The sequence below is a fragment of the Podarcis filfolensis genome (genome assembly GCF_964270895.1).
Source record: "Podarcis filfolensis genome assembly, chromosome: 5".
NCBI lineage: Eukaryota > Metazoa > Chordata > Lepidosauria > Squamata > Lacertidae > Podarcis > Podarcis filfolensis.
The window spans coordinates 9,373,205-9,392,205 of record NC_139608.1 but is presented as its reverse complement, the minus strand read 5'-3'; the positions used below and the strand labels follow the sequence as shown (position 1 = coordinate 9,392,205).

The window sequence follows — 19,001 nt, the reverse complement described above, 5'->3', positions numbered from 1 at the left end:
GCTTTCATCAGCTGCAGGGAATGGTTTGAGAAACATAAGCGCACACCATTGTCCTTCGCTTCCCTTTTCTCTGTCCCAAGGTAAATGTTGCCCCAATATAAACATTTTCTGAGCCCAGGTCCCCTGTGCTTTGCCTCTGGGCACTGCCAAGACCAGCTTCCCATAGCGGGAAAGAGATCTCAAGTAGTCAGCACTGATGGCAAACACACGGTCGTGAAGTATATGGGGCATGCAAAATACCACAACTGCAATACTTGGGGCATAGGACACTGGGGGCCTTCTAGTGGTTCCCTCATTGCAAGAAGTGAAGTTACAGGGAGCCAAGCACAGGGTCTTCTCGGTAGTGGTGCCGTCCCTGTGGAACAGCCTCTCATCAGGTGTCAAGGAGATAAAAAACTATACAACTTTTAGAAGACAGCCCTGTATTGGAAAGTTTTTAGTGTTTGGTGTTTTGTTATGGTTTTTATATGTGTTGGAAGCCAACCAGATGGGTGGGGTATAGGAGGAGGAGGAGGAGGAATGACAAAGACGTATACATAAGAACATACCCTCCAGCATTTCTCTGATGAAAATAGGAACGTCCCATTCCATAATGATAATTTTACTATTTATGCCCCACACATCTAACTGGGTTGCCCCAGCCACTCTGGACAGCTTCCAATATATATAAAAACTTTAAAAAAACAATTAAAACCCCTTTCCTATACAGGATTGCTTTCACGCGATTCAGGGGGTCGGATAACTCCATTTATCTGATGAATATAGGGACATCTGAAGGAAAACTTGGACATTCCGGGATCAAATCAGAAACCAGGACTGCTTCTCTAAATCAGGGACGTCCCTGGAAAATAGGGACACTTGGGGGGTCTGTAAGAACAGTCCTGCTGGATTAGGAGAGTGGCCATTTTAGTCCAGCATTCTGTTCTCACAGTGGCTAAGCAGATTCCAAGAGAATCCTGCAACAGCACTCATTTCCCCAGCAACTAGCATTCAGAAGCATCTTGTGGAGGTAGACTGTAGCCGTCAACAGCCTTGTGATTCATGAATTTGCCTCATCCTCTCCTAAAGCCATCCAAGTCGATGGCTGTCACTATACCCTGCAGGAGCAAATTCCAGGGTTTAATTAAGCGCTGTGTGAAGAAGCGTTTCTTTTTCTCTCTGCTGAACTTTCCAACGCTCATCTTCATTGGACTGGCCCCCCGATTCTACTGGTGTATAATTTCACAGACAAACAAGAAAGCAGAGGAGAAGGCAGTGGTGCTTCACAGCAACAAGCTGCTCACATCAACTGAAGTTGCACAAAAAGGAAGTGAGAAGTGATTGGTTCCCTGTGCTCACCTGAACCTAGGTAGTTCAGCTCATCCCAGGGATTAGCTGGCCTTCAGTGTCTACTGCAGTGTTTGCAACTCTTTTTGGACTACAACTCCCATCATCCCCAGCTAGCAGGGCCAGTGGTCAGGGATTATGGGAAATGTAGTCCAAAAAAAAAACCAGCGGGCGACCCATGTTTGGGGAACAATGTTTCTTCACAGTGACTCAAACTGGCTGCCTCGTGTTCACATGGCCCCGATAAGCAACTGGTGGAACATGGCAAAGTGAGAGTGAAAATAAAGGGAGGCAAATGGAAAAGCTGTTAGAATTAGGCCTCATCTGCACTATACCATCAAAGCAGTATCTTACCACTTGAAACAGTCATGGCTTCCCCCCAAAGCATTCTGGGAACTGTAGTTCGTTATGAGTTGTTAGTCGACCCACATGCCCCTCACAGAGCTACCGTTTCCAGATTGTCTGTCAAGCCGCTCTGATAACCTGTAGCTTTGTGGTGGAGATAAGGTTCTCCAAACAACTCTCATCCCCTTAACAAACTATACTTCCCAATATTGACTAAAGGGCTGCAGTGGCTCCCCTTCCCCGGGGAAGTTTCCTGGTGCCTGCATTATACACCTTTAGGCGCCAGGCAAAAACGTTCCTTTTTCACCAGGTTGATCCAATTTACATACTATGCCCTTTTGAAATGTGTTATTTTGGGAGGGTTGGGCTATTGGGTTGCTGTTGATATTTTTATTAGGTATTTTGTGGTTTTATATCTTGATTTTATTCTGGGAACCGCCCTGAGACCCCCAGGTATAGGGTGGTATATCAAACAAACAAACATTCTTGGGGGGAGGCCATGACAGTTTCAAGTGGTAGGATACTGCCTTGAAGGTATTGTGCAGACTCCATAGTCCTGGAGATGAGCCAGAGTAAAGAGAGCCCATGAAACAACAGACTAAATCAGGACCCATGGGGCTAAGTGATGTGACCACCTAAGGCAGCAAGATCCCCATGTAGATCTCTAGCCTGCCCTTGTTTCTGAAGTAGATCTTCGCTCACCCCTTCTTCCCTGGTGGGGGGGGGGAGTGCCACTTGCTCGTTCGTCTCAGGTACCCAAATGTCTTGGGCCACCCCTGGACTTAATGCTCAGAGGTCATTACATGGAAGTAAATGTTAGCCTTGGATTATCCCTAACTAAAAACACTGCAAGGTCCTGTTCTCTTGTAGCAAGCCACAGGTTCCAGAGTGCGCAGCTGTGCTCTGGCTTTCTTTGAGGAGAATGTGGCTCCTATTTACCCAGCATGCCGCACGCCTTAGAAAGACCTGGCCATAAACGAGGGGAAGGGGAAGCTTCCGGGTGCTTTGGGTTTTCCAAAATCCAGGTTCCCAGAACGGAAACGAGGCGTATGTGTGTTTTGGGGGACTGCTGTGGTTTGACTGCTGAGCGCCTGCCTTGTGGACCCAGCAAATCACGCAGCCCTTGGGAACATTTGTCCCATGCGCCAAATGTCAGAGTCAGCACATTCCAAAATAAAAGGGGAAATGCAATGAATAAGAAGAAGGTGGTGATAATAATAATAATAATAAAGACAAGAGTAAGATATTCAGTAAAAAAAAAAAGGACAGCAATCGTTCTTCCTGATCGGTGCGATTTCTTCCCTACCTGCACCCCCCCTCCCCTCTTTCTTCTTTCAGCCAGACGACAGGCAATCATTTACATGAGGCTCTCCATTATACGCCGAAATAACAGTGCAGTTTTCATTAACAAAAGAGACTGCCTCTCTCCTCTTGGTTTGTGTTGTCAAGATACTTTAGCTGAAATATACAGCGATTTCCAACACTTACCCTGCTTGTCACACTGAGAGTGAAATAATGGCTGACATTAGGAAGATTATTTCTCTGCAATAAAATTACCTTTCACAACATATTTCTATCTAAGTGGAAATGATAGAAATCATAGATTCTATTTTCAAATGGAGGGACGGGGTGGAGTAAAGGGAGAAGAGAATGAAAGCAACAGGATTTCTCCCTCCACCCCACCTCCCCAGAGCCAGTCAGGAAGGCAGCGCAGGGAAACGCAGGCCTAAATGGAACAACAGAGGCCTAAATGGAAGGCCGTGGATTTGCCAAAAAATAAAGAGGAAGACCAAAAATGCTTTAATAACAGGTACAATAGATTCAAACGAGTGGCTCCCCTTTCACACACAGGGCAGGTTAAAGTTTTGTGGGGCGCAAAGTGGGATTGGGGAGAGGGGGGGATCTGCCTTAATGGGCAATCCGTTGCAAAACTGACCTTATCAGCAGCTAGGAAAGTCTGTTGCAGGACTCTGCAGGTGTCCAAGCAATTTGCACCAGGAAGGTGACATCTGAAATTATATCTGCATAGCTTTTGCTGCTTAAGGCCTGGGATAGGGATGGGAGGGTGGGGGTGGGCAGCAAATTTGATTCAGTTCACATTTAAAAGCGAACCTATCTCATCTGCACTTTTTGAAACAACGCCTGAAACAAAACATAGTCACCCTTGGAAATTTCCCCCATTTTTTCCCATGCAGCCAAGTACAAAAACACACATGCTAAGGTAAAGTGTGCCTAAAAATACATACTTCTACTTCTAACTGGATCGCTGTGATGACTCTACCCATGAAAATTATGACATGCTCTGGAAAAAGAGGATATCTAGCAAGTATGACGCCTTGTCCTGTTAGACCCTGCCCCCGCCCCCTTTCACCCTTTTTGTGACATATTTTGTGACATTTTCGGTGATTTCTGGGCTCAGCGCTGTGCATGTGTGCACAATCACACATCTTTAGGACGCATGTCAATCGGTCATGGCCTGTACGTTAGTGATGACCACCAGTCTTCTAAAATGTGAGTTGAGCTTGCTTTAGGGTTTTCCTGAATAACAGAGGTATGTTTGTCAAGGAATCCCTGTTGGCAGCAGCTCTCTGTCCAAAGAGCCTGGCACTACTCATTTATGAAATGGACCTCATTTCGAAACTAATCTTTAGTCAGACCAATGTCTGGATCAGAACAAGCACACATCTTGCCCAGCATTCAGTTCCCCAAATGCCTCTTGGGAAGCCCATGAACAAGGCACAAAGGGAGCAGTCTATTCCTTCCCAGAAACAGGTGCCCAGAGATCCACCTGATCCTAGATCAGCCATCTTGGTTAGTAACCATTGGTGGACCTCTTTTTCTCCACGAAATCTGTCTGATCCTCCTTTAAAGGACCAGTTCCAGTATTATGAGAGGCAGAGAGAAAGGTTTGTTTCCATTTTCTCCTTATCATGCATAATTCTAGGAACTATCAAAATGCCTCCCTTTAGTCATCTTTTTTCTAAAACCAAGAAAACCACAACTCCCCATATTTTTGCTTTTCCGGTATCTTTGGTCATGGGACACCGAATCTCAGGTCGCCTCTCACCCCCTATGGTGAGATGTACAGTGGTACCTCGGGTTAACTTAATTCGTTCCAGAGGTCCGTTTCTAACCTGAAACTATTCTTAACCTGAAGCACCACTTTAGCTAATGGGGCCTCCTGCTGCCGCCACACCGCCGGAGCCCGATTTCTGTTCTTATCCTGAAGCAAAGTTCTTAACCTGAAGCACTATTTCTGGGTTAACGGAGTGTGTAACCTGAAGCGTATGTAACCTGAAGCATATGTAACCCGAGTTACTACTGTATTTCTATTTAAGCTGCGCAACTATTTCTAACTTGCATCTATAAAGATTAATTCGCGTATGCACATTTCATTCATCCTTTCCCTTCCCCCTCATTCTTAAAAATGGCGCAAGTGGCTGCCGTAAATCACTTGCGCACGCACCTCCAGACTAGCATTCTGGAGAGCAGAATCTCTTCTGTCCCCCTCCAAGAGTGTTTTTTGCATAAACGAAGAGCAAATAGTCTTGGAAAAGCACCTCTCCGCACACATCCACACCAGCCAGTCCCCAGGCATCCTTTTGTAGTTTAACCTGCATGAGGGGGAAATGGTTCTTTGCTCTGTTCAAATCTGACAACATTGCTGGCATTTTTCTGCAGTGTAAGAAGGCACAGTGTGTTAAAACTGCACAACCCCGCACCTCGGGGAACAGATAGGGAGCCTACCTGCTCCTTCCCCAGCCACTGTTCCAAGTTCTCATAGTGTTAACTGTCTTCTCTTTAAATCCCTTCAGTTCTGCCTGCCACCGAGGGCGACCCAGATCACATTAGATTCCCAAAGCAAAGGGAACGGTTCTCATCTATCCGTCACCAAGGAGGCAGACAGGACCGGGGAACAACAAGGCATTTGTACCTGAGGAGGAGGACACTCCTGGGAAACAAACAGATGAGCCACCCCACGAATCCGAGCTATTCTCCAGAGGTAAACAGAACTGCATGAGAAACACACAAATTATCAGGGACATCTCGGTAATTCTCCCTTGCTTCAAGCTGCTGGTGAGGTGGGCTCGGGGTCTGAAACACTACATTGTCCCAGGGGTCGAGCGTGTGAGAATGTTAACCCTTGGAAAATAATGAGGATGTTGGGGGAAGGCAGGGGGAGAGCGGGGGGGGGGGGAGAGAGGAGGCAGTCCCAGCCTCGCAAAGACCTGCCGTTCATTTCACAACCACCACAACATGCTGAGCAAGACCTTCCCAAACCACATGGCATTATGCCCAAAGGCAGAGGCATGCTACACACACACACACACACACACACACACACACACACACGAGTTCCCCTGCTACATCTCTGTGAGAATCACGGGCCTGCATGTATCACAATCCTGTTGTATCAGTGGAAATTGGTGGGTTGCTTTGAGTATTATGTCCCAAACAGACATGTTTTCCAACGTAACAGGGATAACACCAAGGCTGCAGGTTTGATCCTTGTATGGGACAACCGCATATTCCTGCATTGCAAGGGGGGGTTGGACTAGATGACCCTCGTGGTCCTTTCCAAATCTACAATTCTATGATTCTAAGTGTGCCTCCAACTGCCCCATTTTAATTAAAAGAGAACAACAACTACCAAACTTTTAGAAGACATCTGAAGGCAGCCCTGTTTGGTGAAGCTTTTAATGTTTGATGTATTACAGTATTTAAATATTTTTTGGGAAGCCGCCCAGAGTGCCTGGGGAAGCCCAGCCAGATGGGCGGGGTATAAATAATAAATTATTATTATTATTAAAATTTAAAAATGCTGAATGGTCTCATTCCAAGGGCAACTCAGGCTGCGTTCACATGACAGATTGATGCATTTTCACAGTGTTTTCCTAACTTCTTATTTGCACGTTATAGTCGTATCTCCGCTTCTGTATCCCCCCAGTTATGTAAACTTCGGTATACGTAAACGGCAAACCCGGAAGTATATTACTGGGCTTTTGCCGTGCGTACATGCGCAGAAGTGGTGTCTCCGGTTGCAAAAACCTCGGGATCTGGCTGGACCTCCAGAACGGATCCTGTCCGCAACCAGAGATACCACAGTATTTGAGCTTTCACACAATGTAAAAGCCACTTCTGGAACAATGGTGGAACTATAGTGCATGTTTAGCAATCATTTCCATCTTACTTGCAAATGGATTTTTTCTGGAAGCAAAATGCATACTATTTTTATTTTTAAATTTGCATACTGCCCTTCATCCGTAGATCCCAGGACAGTTCACAACATAAAAATACAAGGTAAAAACACAAAATGCATAATAAAAACAAGAACGAACAAACAAGTAAACGAACTAAAAAACAACAACCAAAACCCCTCCACTCCTACCCTCTACCACAAACACATTTTAAACCTTGCACTATATTCCACTATAGTTTCAGAAGCGGCTTTTACATCATGTGAAAGCTCAAATACAATGAGGAATGTAACAAAAGTAATGACAATTGAATAAATTGCTGTGTGAATGCAGCCTTAGCACGTCAAAGCAACACTGTGTCCTGAGGGCCCTTACAGAAGGCACTGCCAGGCATAATGTGGGAAATAAATGGGGGTGGGCAAAAATAAACAGATAAAATGACATTTTAGAAAAAATAAATGCACTTTAATTTTAGGAATGCCTCATTTTAGTGCTAACTATAGTGAGCACTAAAATGATGCATTCCTAAAATTAAACAAAATTAGCAAAATGGTATAATTGTGTCCTTTGGTATGAAGTTCTTCGTTCTGATCTGTGAGTGAAACAACTATACACAATATACTTATGTCAAGACCGAACCCCAGCACAAAGTATGCATTCCACCTGTTGCTTTCATTGCTAAATGAGCTGCCTGAGCCATGGTACATGTGGGACTGCAGATCTTCCACAGGCAAACCTTTGAAAAACATATGTTATAATTGTTGGCATCCCTCAAGGGACACTGAAGTGCTTCTTCAGAGATGAAGTCAAACGCTGGAGAAGCACAGCGCCTGCTGTGGCTACAGAGACCAGTAACTCATAATGGCTGCCTCCCACATTGCTTTTGCTGCATTAGCCGCACCAAAGGGACCTCTCCAGGGCACAATCCTGGGCAGTGTGTGTGGAAGTCCTGGGTTGCCCAGAGGACAAGACCTGCCCCCCCCCAGCCTTGCCAGACTGGTCCAAATAAAAGCAGAGCAATGTGTTTGACACCAGCTTGGCTGCAGGAGTTGCCAGAAAGAGGCATACAAGATACCACTCAACTGTCTTAGGGACTCCACTATGGATTTGTGTAGCATTTTCTTCTCCTGCATCCCGCAAGGCAGCAGAGGTTTAGGATCAGAGTTTTCCTTCTCCTAGATGGGCTACCTTCCCAGGTGGATGAGCCCCAGTTGCCCCTCACTTCCCTCTACAGCACATGCAGAAACCACCTTCTTGACTGTTGGACCACCAAGCCAAACTCAACCCACCAGCTGTGAACTTTGGGGTGAAGACTCTAAGAGCTTTCTGGACAAGAGCTTTTAAGACAAGGTGCCTGAGTGGCTTCATTCTTTTCTGAAGCAAGGGGTGGGGGAAACCGCTCGTCATTGCTTTAGCAGTGTCTTGGCTTCCCGCAGCAGGTAGCTTTCTAAGTGGGAATATAATGCCTCATTGAGAAAAATGCTACATCACAAAACAGTGTTCCAGGCTGGAATAGAATGCACAGTAGGAGTGGCTCTACATCATGTAACACCATTCCCAGAGGGTATTGGTTCCAAATGCTGTGAGCCTCCTCCAGGAAGCCAAAAAAGCCAAGCCAATGAAACCCTCAGCTACCTATCTAGAATTGCTCCAGTGTTTTTATCCTGGCGATATGTTGACTGTTAACTGTTTACACGGTACAAATTTAAGATTATGAAGCCTGTGATGCAGTGCAAACGTGGAGGGAAATATTCGTGCACACAGAACCATGAGCTCATACTTGAAACAAATGGTTGGTTGTTGTGAAGAAATGGAATGGTCAGCCCAGTTTCCCCTAGATGTCCAATGCTTAGTTTGAAATATGGATTACAAGGTAGAGTTCGTTCAGCTGGTTTTGGTGACAGCCATGGAGTAAATCCAAGGAAATCAATGGACTTTCCCCCTATGAATTCCAATGGATATGTTCTATGTCTCAGTTGGTGATATGGTACTATATAATAAAATTAAGAGGCTGTCGTCATGCTGTAGTTCCTGTGGCAACCAACAGGTAGCCACAGAAACTCCAGCATGAAGACAGATTCACAGGTGAGCACACAAGCTGTATGGGTGACAGCCAGCCAGGTCAGCTGTTTAAAAGTGAGAGCCACTTCAGAGTGTGGTTTGACAAACCACTCTCTGAAGTGCCTCTCCCCCACCCAATAAACATTGCTGTCATGGCAATTAACAGCGTGGGGAGGTGCTTCAGAGAGCGGTTTGCCAAACCAATCTATGAAGGGCCTCCCACCCTCCTTTGAAAAGGGGTGGAATGGGGTAAATTGTGAATGGAGGTGGGCTTGGGGCAAGTAGGGAGGGTTTGGGTGAGCTGGGAAGGGATGGGGTGCAGCAAATCTGCATTCAATTTCCTGTAACTTTCACTAGCTCCCTCACATTTTGCTTGCCTTTTTGTAAGGCCTCGTGGGACAGCCACTTGGCTTTCTTGCATTTCCTTTTCATTGGGATGGTTTTCGTTGCTGCCTCCTGTATAATGTTACGAGCCTCCCTCCATAGTTCTTCAGGCACTCTGTCCACCAAATCGAAATCCACCAAATCGAAATCTGAGATATTTTGTTCAAGTTACCGGGATGAAACTTGATCTTGAAAATATGAAGAATTTTATTAAAATTTTATGCAATAAATATCATGTTACTGGTTTCACATCTTCATCTCTTTTTCCTTTTTCATTTTGCTATATGAATCTCTAAATAGTTTACACTGATGATTCTAGCTTGCTAACCTATCATATCATTCAATTAATGAGTTCAGTTTCCATGACTTGTGAAGCAATTTGCAACATCGAATTGCTGAATGTTCCCCTGGTGAAAATAACCTCCCACCACCTTGCAATTAACAGAATGTTCAGGTCAGTTCCATAATTCCATTTTGTACTCCCATTACCGTTTATAAAAGAAGAGCAGTTTCTGCAGGAGTAGAAACGAGCACATTTCCTGCCACTGCTCTCAAGAATGGTGGTGACTTCTGTGCTTGTTAGAAATCATTTCGATAGACCATAATCCAGGGAGACCAGGTGGCACTTTAGCTTTTTGTTTTCCGAAGGTTAAAAAGGAAAACTATTTCATAGGTTGTAGGTTAAGGCTGCAGCCTTCGAACCTTTCTTTTGAGGAATATTCCATTGACATTCCATTCCAGGATCAGAGCGAACAATACAGTTTGGCTTGGCCTCATTTTCACTGAGTTTTTGGAAATATGTAGAATCGTAGCACTGATAGGGATCTCGAAAGCTCCGCAAGTCCAACCACCATCCAAAACAGGAAATCCACTACTACAAGTTTTGCCCAGTCTTTTGGAACGTATTCCTTGCAGCCCCACCCAAATCATATGTAATCAGAAGTGATTCCTGTTGAGACTTTCTAAGTAGGATTAGAGACTTTCACTTAGAGTGGCCGTGTGTCCTATTTTACAGAGCACGGTCCTCTCTTTCAGCAGTGGCTAGCTTGCGGCCCTCTGGTTGTTGTTGGACATGGTGACCAAATCTTAGCTCCCCCCGTTCTCTGTCTGAAAGGTTGTCCTGCTCAAATCTGGTTTAATGCTAAAGATCTATACGAGCAAGAGTGGTCCTTGCAGTTGCCCACCCACAGTTAGCAGCACAGGCACAGCAGACTGAGAAGGCCCACAGGTCGCAGTCTTCCCCATTAGGGCACTATGTATTGCATCTCTATTTAAACTATAGTAATTAAATATTTCAAATTTTTGCATCGATACAGATCCATTGGCACATGGTAATCATATGCAGACCTGTGTCCTCTTTTTTCAGAGACGCCAGGAACTGAGCCAGAGGCCCTTTGAGTGCAGATCATGCCACTGAGTTGCTAAGCTAAATAGTACAACAATAAAATAATATTTGGAACAAATTACTCCATTATAATTAGGCACAGATAAGTCCTGATAGCTTCATTTGAAACCAAGACCTTGGGCTTACCAGAGTATCAGTTCAAACACTTCCCCTAATGCTTTTGATTCTATCTCTTCAGGGGAACAGGGAAATAGCTTTGCTACAGGAGAACGGACATTGACCAAGCACATGGCAAAGTGTGATAACTCTTCGCTTGGGCAGGTGTAAGAAGGGACGTCTGCACACTCTGCCAGTAAAATGTGGGCTTCTACTGCCATGTAGATACTATGAGGAGCATCGCAATAAAGCACGAATCTCTCTCTGTGTGTGTTTCAGTCACTGGACACAATCCGATGGAGATTGACATTCATGCCACCTGCATTTGAGTGTCACTGCCCTACCGACTATCTAATCAAGGCTTGTTTGCACCTCTTAAGGTTACGTTTCCCCACCACCATTTTGCAAGGGGGGCATCTCTGTGATTCAAATCCAAATCTGATATAGACTTTGGACATTCCGAGGTCCAAATTCACTTCCCACCACTACCACCACACCACCTTTGCCTCGTAAGACTGCTCAAGAATACTACGTCAGTATCCTTTTTGAGGTGAGGGAAGCAGAACTGTTCACAGTATTTCAAATGTGGTAGCTTGTGGACACAAAGAGTGTGATCCATTTCAGAGGCACACACCCCACACCAAGATCTTCCATTCTTGCATGCCTGATATGAGAGCCTGCCCAGCCCATCTTCCAGTTCCTTGACCCCATCTCTTTTCTTCCTCTTCAGTAGTCTGTGCCTCTTCCTGTGCCTTTGTTACATGGCTCCCAGCAGAATTATCTTCATAAAAACTGTTTGATTAAACAGGCTCTCTCAACAAACAGGAGGTGTGTACAGCAAAACAGGACAAGAGTATTAATCAGAGGGTAAATGTATGGAAACGGTGCACAAAAGCCAAGCAGGTTGGTTTGTTTAGTCTTCTTTCACTGTTGCGCATCTTCCTAAATCTGCCTTTCCTGTCTGAGTCAAGGTATTGTGCCCGACGGTATTGTTACCTTCAAAAGCCAAGGTCAGGTTGAGGTAAAGCTCAGAAAAGATGCAAGGGCAGGCAGCTCTATTCTGCGACGGGAACTTTTGCTGCAAGGTATCATCCTGAGGTCACCGGTTTACACCCTCTACGATTTTCGTAAGTTCCTTCATTAAAAATTGAGGGTCGACCACAGTACAAAACAGACTGGCAAGCTGGCTTGAAATTTCTATCAATAATGGATCAGTTCCTCTATACTGATTTCTTTCCAATATGACCCTTCGTTATTTTTAGCACAAAAGAGAGTGTATCTAAATACACAACTCTGCTGAAGAGAGAGGGCAGAAAGAGAAGCCATCACTCAGCTAGTCTCAGCTGAACCACCATCTTCCTGAGCTGCAGACTGTCACTGTCAAAGATGGTGCAGCTGAACTCCAAGTACAGGCGAGACATTTCCATTTAAGAAAAAAATAATTCAGATGCTAAGTTACCCTGGGTTGGCTAAGTACCGCCTTCTCCCTCCAGTTGTATTGGACCACAACTCCCACCAGCCTTTGCAGCACACCCTATGGTTGGGGATGATGGGAGTCTGAGTCTAGCAACACGCACAGGACAATGGGTCCCTAATCCCTGCCTATCCGCTGAAATATCCACTGAGACAAACAGTAGAGGAGAATTTGTGCAATAAATTCATAAAACAGCCATGCATGATCAAAGGGGATTGGCTGAACTTTCACATCCTCCCACAAATCCCTCAGACTTGGACTACACCAAATATCATCCAGTTTCACTTTTCAAATGAGAATTTATTTATCTCAATGTGTTTGAAATATTCCCTGAAGGACTTTTTCCCTGTCCTGTAATGTGATATTGTTTCCTACCCCAACTGCTACTTCTGTTGTTCTGTTCACTTTCTTGTGTTAGTCACATGGGTGAGCTCAACCAATCAGGGATTGTGCACTGAATGAGGTGGCATCACGATGCCATGCAACCAACAAGATTTAGCCATGTGACGGAATAAATAATGGTAAGTCAAGTCAATGGTTAGTGACATCAGTCAAAGGAAATGTAAATGAATCATCTACCATTTTCACATGGAACTGGGGGTCGGGGGCTAACCATAAAGGGAGGCATTGTTTGAAACTGCCACAATAAATTGTAAGTAGTGTTATAATGATGGTAGCTTAAACACTGAACTGTAGCGAATGGAATCAAGGAAGTATCCGGACAATGCTCTTCCTGCTCACATGCTCAATTAGATAATATTTTATCTATTTTATTTTATTTCAATTTTTCAACAGAGCCCAGGGTGACCATGCAACATCTCAGCAAGCTGTTCCAAATCTGCTGAAACCAACAACCTTTCAACTACTAAACAATGTTTACATGGGCAAATACAACGTGTGATCTGAGTTACCATAGAATTGCCTGGCAACCACTTTGCAAACCCTTCCACAATTATCCTCTGGCCTTCATGCAAGTGAAGCCCCCCCACCCAACCAGTAAATGCACCAATTGATTTTTTTTTTTCCTGTTGGCATCTTGTCTCTTTACCGCACCTGCTACAAAGATTTCTATAAATATTTACACCCACAGTGAGAAAATGCCCATACGTTGTATGCTAGAGGAACTTCAGCTGACCTCGAAATCTCCACTTATGCCATTGAATTGAGTTTGCAACGAGGTGATCTATTGAGGCTTGGAATCATTCAGAAACCTGGCAGGTGGATCACAGGTAAATGCTAATAGCGAGGGCAGGGCTGCCTCTTGTTTTCTTTATATAATCCTTTGTTGCTTCTCTCTTGTTGCTTGGTTTCTCCCCCCCCCCCCCAGTCAATCTCTTCTTCCTCGTTTGTTCTGCTTCTCATGTTTGTTTCGGCCCATTGCCTGACCTTTAGGCATGCGCCTTGTTCCAACTTGATGTTACTCTCCCAGGGAAATGTTCTGCTCGTTCCAGATGGGATTTGTGTACCTGAAAAGGGACACTAGGTGAAAGAGTCATTTTCAAGGGTGTAGAAACTCGGGGTTTAGAATTTCTCAGCATGCAAAGTGAGGGTGGGGAGGAGGACATTGATAGTCTTGTTTTGCTACAATTGCCTTCGGAAATCAAAGCGTGTGCAATAAAACAGCCCTGCGATGAAGCATATCCCGGTGCAAATCCTGGGCCTTCTGCTGAGTCAAGAGAACGGTACCTACGTCATGGTTCTTGTTTAAAAACCAATTTTAAAAAGTTGTAAAAAATGTGCATTGAATGTGCTTTAAATGTACAGTGTGGATGTCACCTATGGATCACATCCTGCCTCTTCTGTTGCTGTGCCCTCTCTGACAGCCCATTTCTTCCCCAAGCGAAAAGGACTTAACTTTGGGAAGAGAGGCAGCAGGAACTAAAGCGCTCCCATTGACGCAAGATTGGCCCTGCAGGTGGGCCAAAACTCACTGCAGTCCCCCCCTTCTGGGTTGGCAACTGCCCCTTTAATTTCCCAGAATGCCCCGGAATAAGGCTAAATAATGATGCGACGTTGTGCCCATGGCATTCTGTGGCAACCAAAATGGCAGCCCTCAGGTGAGCAGCCGCTGTGAGCTTTGTGTCCCTTGACATTCGCTACATGCACATGCGTTGAAACATGATCTGCATGTACCAAGGTCATATATTAGTAGTAGTAGTAGTAATAATAATAATAATAATAATAATAATAATAATAATAATACAGTGGTACCTCGGGCTACATACGCTTTAGGTTACATACGCTTCAGGTTACAGACTCCGTTAACCCAGAAATATTGCTTCAGGTTAAGAACTTTGCTTCAGGATGAGAACAGAAATTGTGCTCCGGCGGCATGGCAGCACCAGGAGGCCTCATTAGCTAAAGTGGTGCTTCAGGTTAAGAACAGTTTCAGGTTAAGTAGGGACCTCTGGAACGAATTAAGTACTTAACCCGAGGTACCACTGTAATAATATTTTATTTATACCCCGCCCATCTGGCTGGGTTTCCCCAGCCACTCTGGGCAGCTCCCAACAGAATTAATGATAATAATAACAATAATAATAACAATAAAACACCAGACATTAAAAGCTTCTCTAAACAGGGCTGCCTTCAGATGTCTTCTAAAAGACAGATAGTTGTTTATTTCTTTGACATCTGATGGGATGGCATTCCACAGGGCGGGAGCCACTACTGAGAAGGCCCTCTTCTTGGTTCCCTGTAACCTCACTTCTCCCAGTGAGGGAACTGCCAGAAGGCCATCGAAGCTGGACCTCAGGGTCCGGGCAGAACGATGGGGGTGTAGACACTCCTTCAGGTATACTGGGGCGAGGCTCTATAGCTATGCTCTATAGCTCATAATCTCAAGCATGAAGATACGGTCAAAAAGAACACAGGGTCACATGGGAGAGCAGGTGAAGGCAAATATGTTTTACGCACCAAAAGCCAGAACTGGACCAAGATGGAGGAAGGCAAGCTGTGGCACAGAAAGATTTTCCCATTGCATTGGAAAGACACCTTGCCGGCCATCTGGGTCTCTCCCTCTCTCTTTCTCTCTCTTTCTCTCTCTGTCTCTCTCTCTCCCTTTTCTGCCTCTCGCTAGCTCATGCAGTGAGGAGCATTCAAAAGCAAAAAAGCAGATGCAAATGCAGATGTTGCAGTTAAGACATAATATATGACATGCTGGTTTTCTGCCAGGGATTTAATGAGGAGTTAAAACGCCGTAGGCACCATTTAGTGTGTGTGTATAATGCACTTCACAACAGAACAGTTTCCCTTTACTTGTCCTTAGGAGAAAAAGCCAGTTAAAGATTTTCTTTGCTTTCTTCTTTCTTTCTCCCACCCCCCCTTTTTTTTAAGAGAGAGGCATTAGAGTTGGGTTGTTGTTGTTTTTTTAAAAAAATTGAAGCATTTGCCTTTCTTCCTCTTTCTTCTTAATTGGAAAAAGGGATGCACATCTGTTTCATTTAGTGCTGAGATAAAACAGGATGGGGCACATTTCGGGAACATTTCAGCCCTCTGCAAACAAAATAAAAAGCCACTCGTGTCAGTGATTTTGAACCCCACCCTTGTTAATTGTTGGGGGGAGGGGTTGAGTGCATCTAAATGTACGCCCCCACCCACACTCTTCCCCAACTAGGGAGGGAGGTCAATCTTATTCACATCCTAAAGTGAACCAACCTAATTCATCAGCAGTCAGAACACAGTTGAGAAATGGATTGCACCCAGGTCCAAATTTTGTGGTGCATACAGTAAAGTGTGTTTTATAGGGGAAATGGGGACAAAGGTGCATATTTTTTGAGGAAGGGTGCATAGAAAAAAATGCACTCAGTTTAAATATGTCCCTTTCATATATGTGTTTATTTTTAATCCACAGTAAAAGGGATAGGGGGACACGGGTAGCGCTGTGGGTTAAACCACAGAGCCTAGGACTTGCCAATCAGAAGGTCAGTGGTTTGAATCCCCACGATGGGGTGAGCTCCCGTTGTTTGGTCCCTGCTCCTGCCAACCTAGCAGTTCGAAAGCACGTCAAAGTGCAAGTAGATAAATAGGTACCGCTCCGGTGGGAAGGTAAACAGCGTTTCCGTGCACTGCTCTGGTTTGCCAGAAGGGGCTTAGTCATGCTGGCCGCATGACCCGGAAGCTGTACGCCAGCTCCCTCGGCCAATAAAGAGAGATGAGCACCGCAACCCCAGAGTCGGTCACGACTGGACCTAATGGTCAGGGGTCCCTTTACCTTTAAAAGTGATAGGACAGACTCCTTATTGAATGCTTGGTATGGAGGTTTGGGACTAGGAACTGGGAGATCAGGGTTCAAATCCACACTCAGCCAGTGACCAACTCCTACCCTACCCTACCCACCCAGGATTGTTGTGAGGATAATATGGAGAGGGAGAGAACTTTATAGGCCAGCATGAGCCCTTTGTAGGAAAGACAGGACATCAATGTAATTAAACAAAAACAAAACTGACGTGGAATGGAAATAAGCTGATAACCCCAACCTATTGGTTGGCATCAATCTGTCTTGGGAGATGATGGAAGAGTGCAACTTTGAGGGTCAAATAATATCCACAGTGCCTGCTGTGGATACAGGAGAGTCATGCTTTGTTGCAGCTGGGGCAGATGAAGGCGTCCGCTTGTGCTGCTGCAGATGCATTGTGGCGTTTATTCTCTCTGTGTTCTTCCCAGCGGTCATTCCTCTTCTGGTTACTGCTAGAGATGCACGACCTGACTGTCTCTCTCCAGGCTCCGCGGTCATCTGCAAGGGGTTCCCACATGGCAGTGCTAATGTTGCCAGCCTTCATGTTGCATGCTGTTTGTAGGAGAACCATGATTTTGTCCCTCCTACAAAGAATCAGAGATTTGGAAGGCAACCCTCTGCTGGTTCTGGAAACCCACTGCTGCCAATGAGTTTCAGTGGATATGGATGGTTTGAAAGCTGCAGCGAGGGTGGAACACTAGACTGCTTACAGGTGCAACAGGCAGGGCTCACCTAATACGAATTCTGAGGGAACTGCAGGTGCTGCCAATTAGCTCCTGGGCCAAATTCAAGGTCTGATCTTTATTATATAAAGCCATAAAAGGCTTGGGGAAGATGCAGGGGGAAATATGCGAAAAAGAGGAAGGAGAGTGGGGTGTCCTACACACACACCCTGTCCCTGGCAACTATCATTCTAAAAACCAAACTTTGCAAATATCCAGTGTGGTGCTACCTCCTTTTTACAACTAGAGCATCTAGAGAACATCTAAGGTGTCGCATTGAGAGTAATGAAGGATATAGAGAAACACCCATCACAGGTTGTTGTGAAACAATACAGTGGACGCTCGGGTTGCGAATGTGATCTGTGCGGGATGCACTTTTGCAACCTACAGCATTCGCAACCCGCAGCGGCCATAGCTGTCAACTTTTCCCTTTTCTTACGAGGAATCCTATTCAGAATAAGGGAATTTCCCTTAAAAAAAAGGAAACGTTGACAGCTATGGCAGCGGCGCGTCTGCCCACACGTGGGTTGCGATTCAGCCCTTCTAAGCATGCGCAAAGCATGATTTAGCGCTTCTGTGCTTGCGCAACTGCCGAAACCCGGAAGTAACCCATTCCAGTACTTCCAGGTTTCGGCAGTCCGTAACCCAAAAAAATGCAACCTGAAGCGTCTGTAACCCGAGGTATGACTATATAGGTAATTTAGTATGTCTTAAAGTTATCTGTCTAGCATCTCATCTGTTGGTCACCTTTCCTTGTTCCAAATGAGGTACAGATACCCCAACTGATCTTGGTAATGGGGATAATTCTGACCTGTAAAAAGTCCTTGGGGATACCAGCCCCTGCAGTGGCTACGTCCGGCAAGTCATGCGGCTACGTGGCTCCAAAGAAGGGATGGAATGCTCTCCATTGCAACTCCCACAGTTTCTCATTTTCCCAAACTTATATTGGTTTCTCCACATTTCCACAGTCATTTGCACTTTTTTTAAAAAAAATCCTTGTGGAAAACGGCCAGCATTTTATACTGAATGTCGCCTAATAAACACATTGGTGTACGCAGTATGTACACATTTTTGCAAATATTTTTGCCCAAGATTGACTGCCTTTGAAGGAGCGAGTACATAGCTTGGGGGCACTTCTAGTTGCATTGCTGTCACCTGAGGCTCTAAGAGCCTTGGTGGCCTGGAGTGCCTCCCACCAGCTCCGCCCCTGTCAGAACAGAGGTAGCCTAACTTCTGTAAAATCTAGGTTAGATTACTGCAATGCTGCCTCTGAAGACGGTTCAGAAACTTAAGCTGGTGCAGAACTCAGCAGCCAGATTGCTACCAGGGCAAGATGGTCTGAGCACATCACACCAATCCTGGCCTGACTGCACTGGCTACCAAATAGTTCCTGGGCCCTATTCAAAGTGCTGGTTTAGACCTATAAAGCACTTTGTGGCTCAGGACCTCAAAGACCACCTCCCCTCCCCGCATATGAACTGGCCTGGACTCTGCAATCATGATCGGAAGCCCTTCTTCATGTGTCCCCCTCCATGGACACACTAGAGCAGGCCTTTTTGGTGGTGGCTCCTCGTTTTTAGAATGTTCTCTCTGGGGAGGCTCGCCTGGCACCTTCATTGCCAGCTTTGATTTATTTATTTTCATTTATTTAAACAGCTTGTATACCACTTTACTACAATAATCTAGAAACAGTTGTACATACAGGCATGGGGCTAAGATGTATCTGTTTACCTTTTGGTCATTAACTTGGATC

General features: G+C 45.2%; 1 long non-coding RNA gene across 1 annotated transcript; it reads left to right on the top strand.

The window, feature by feature from the left end:
* Nucleotides 1–3,416: 3,416 nt before the first annotated feature.
* On the top strand, nucleotides 3,417–17,560 carry LOC310762491. The gene is made up of 4 exons (XR_014548022.1): nucleotides 3,417–3,481; nucleotides 5,487–5,674; nucleotides 13,380–13,518; nucleotides 16,955–17,560. It is a non-coding gene; the product is annotated as an uncharacterized lncRNA (long non-coding RNA).
* The last annotated feature ends 1,441 nt before the right edge of the window (nucleotides 17,561–19,001 follow it).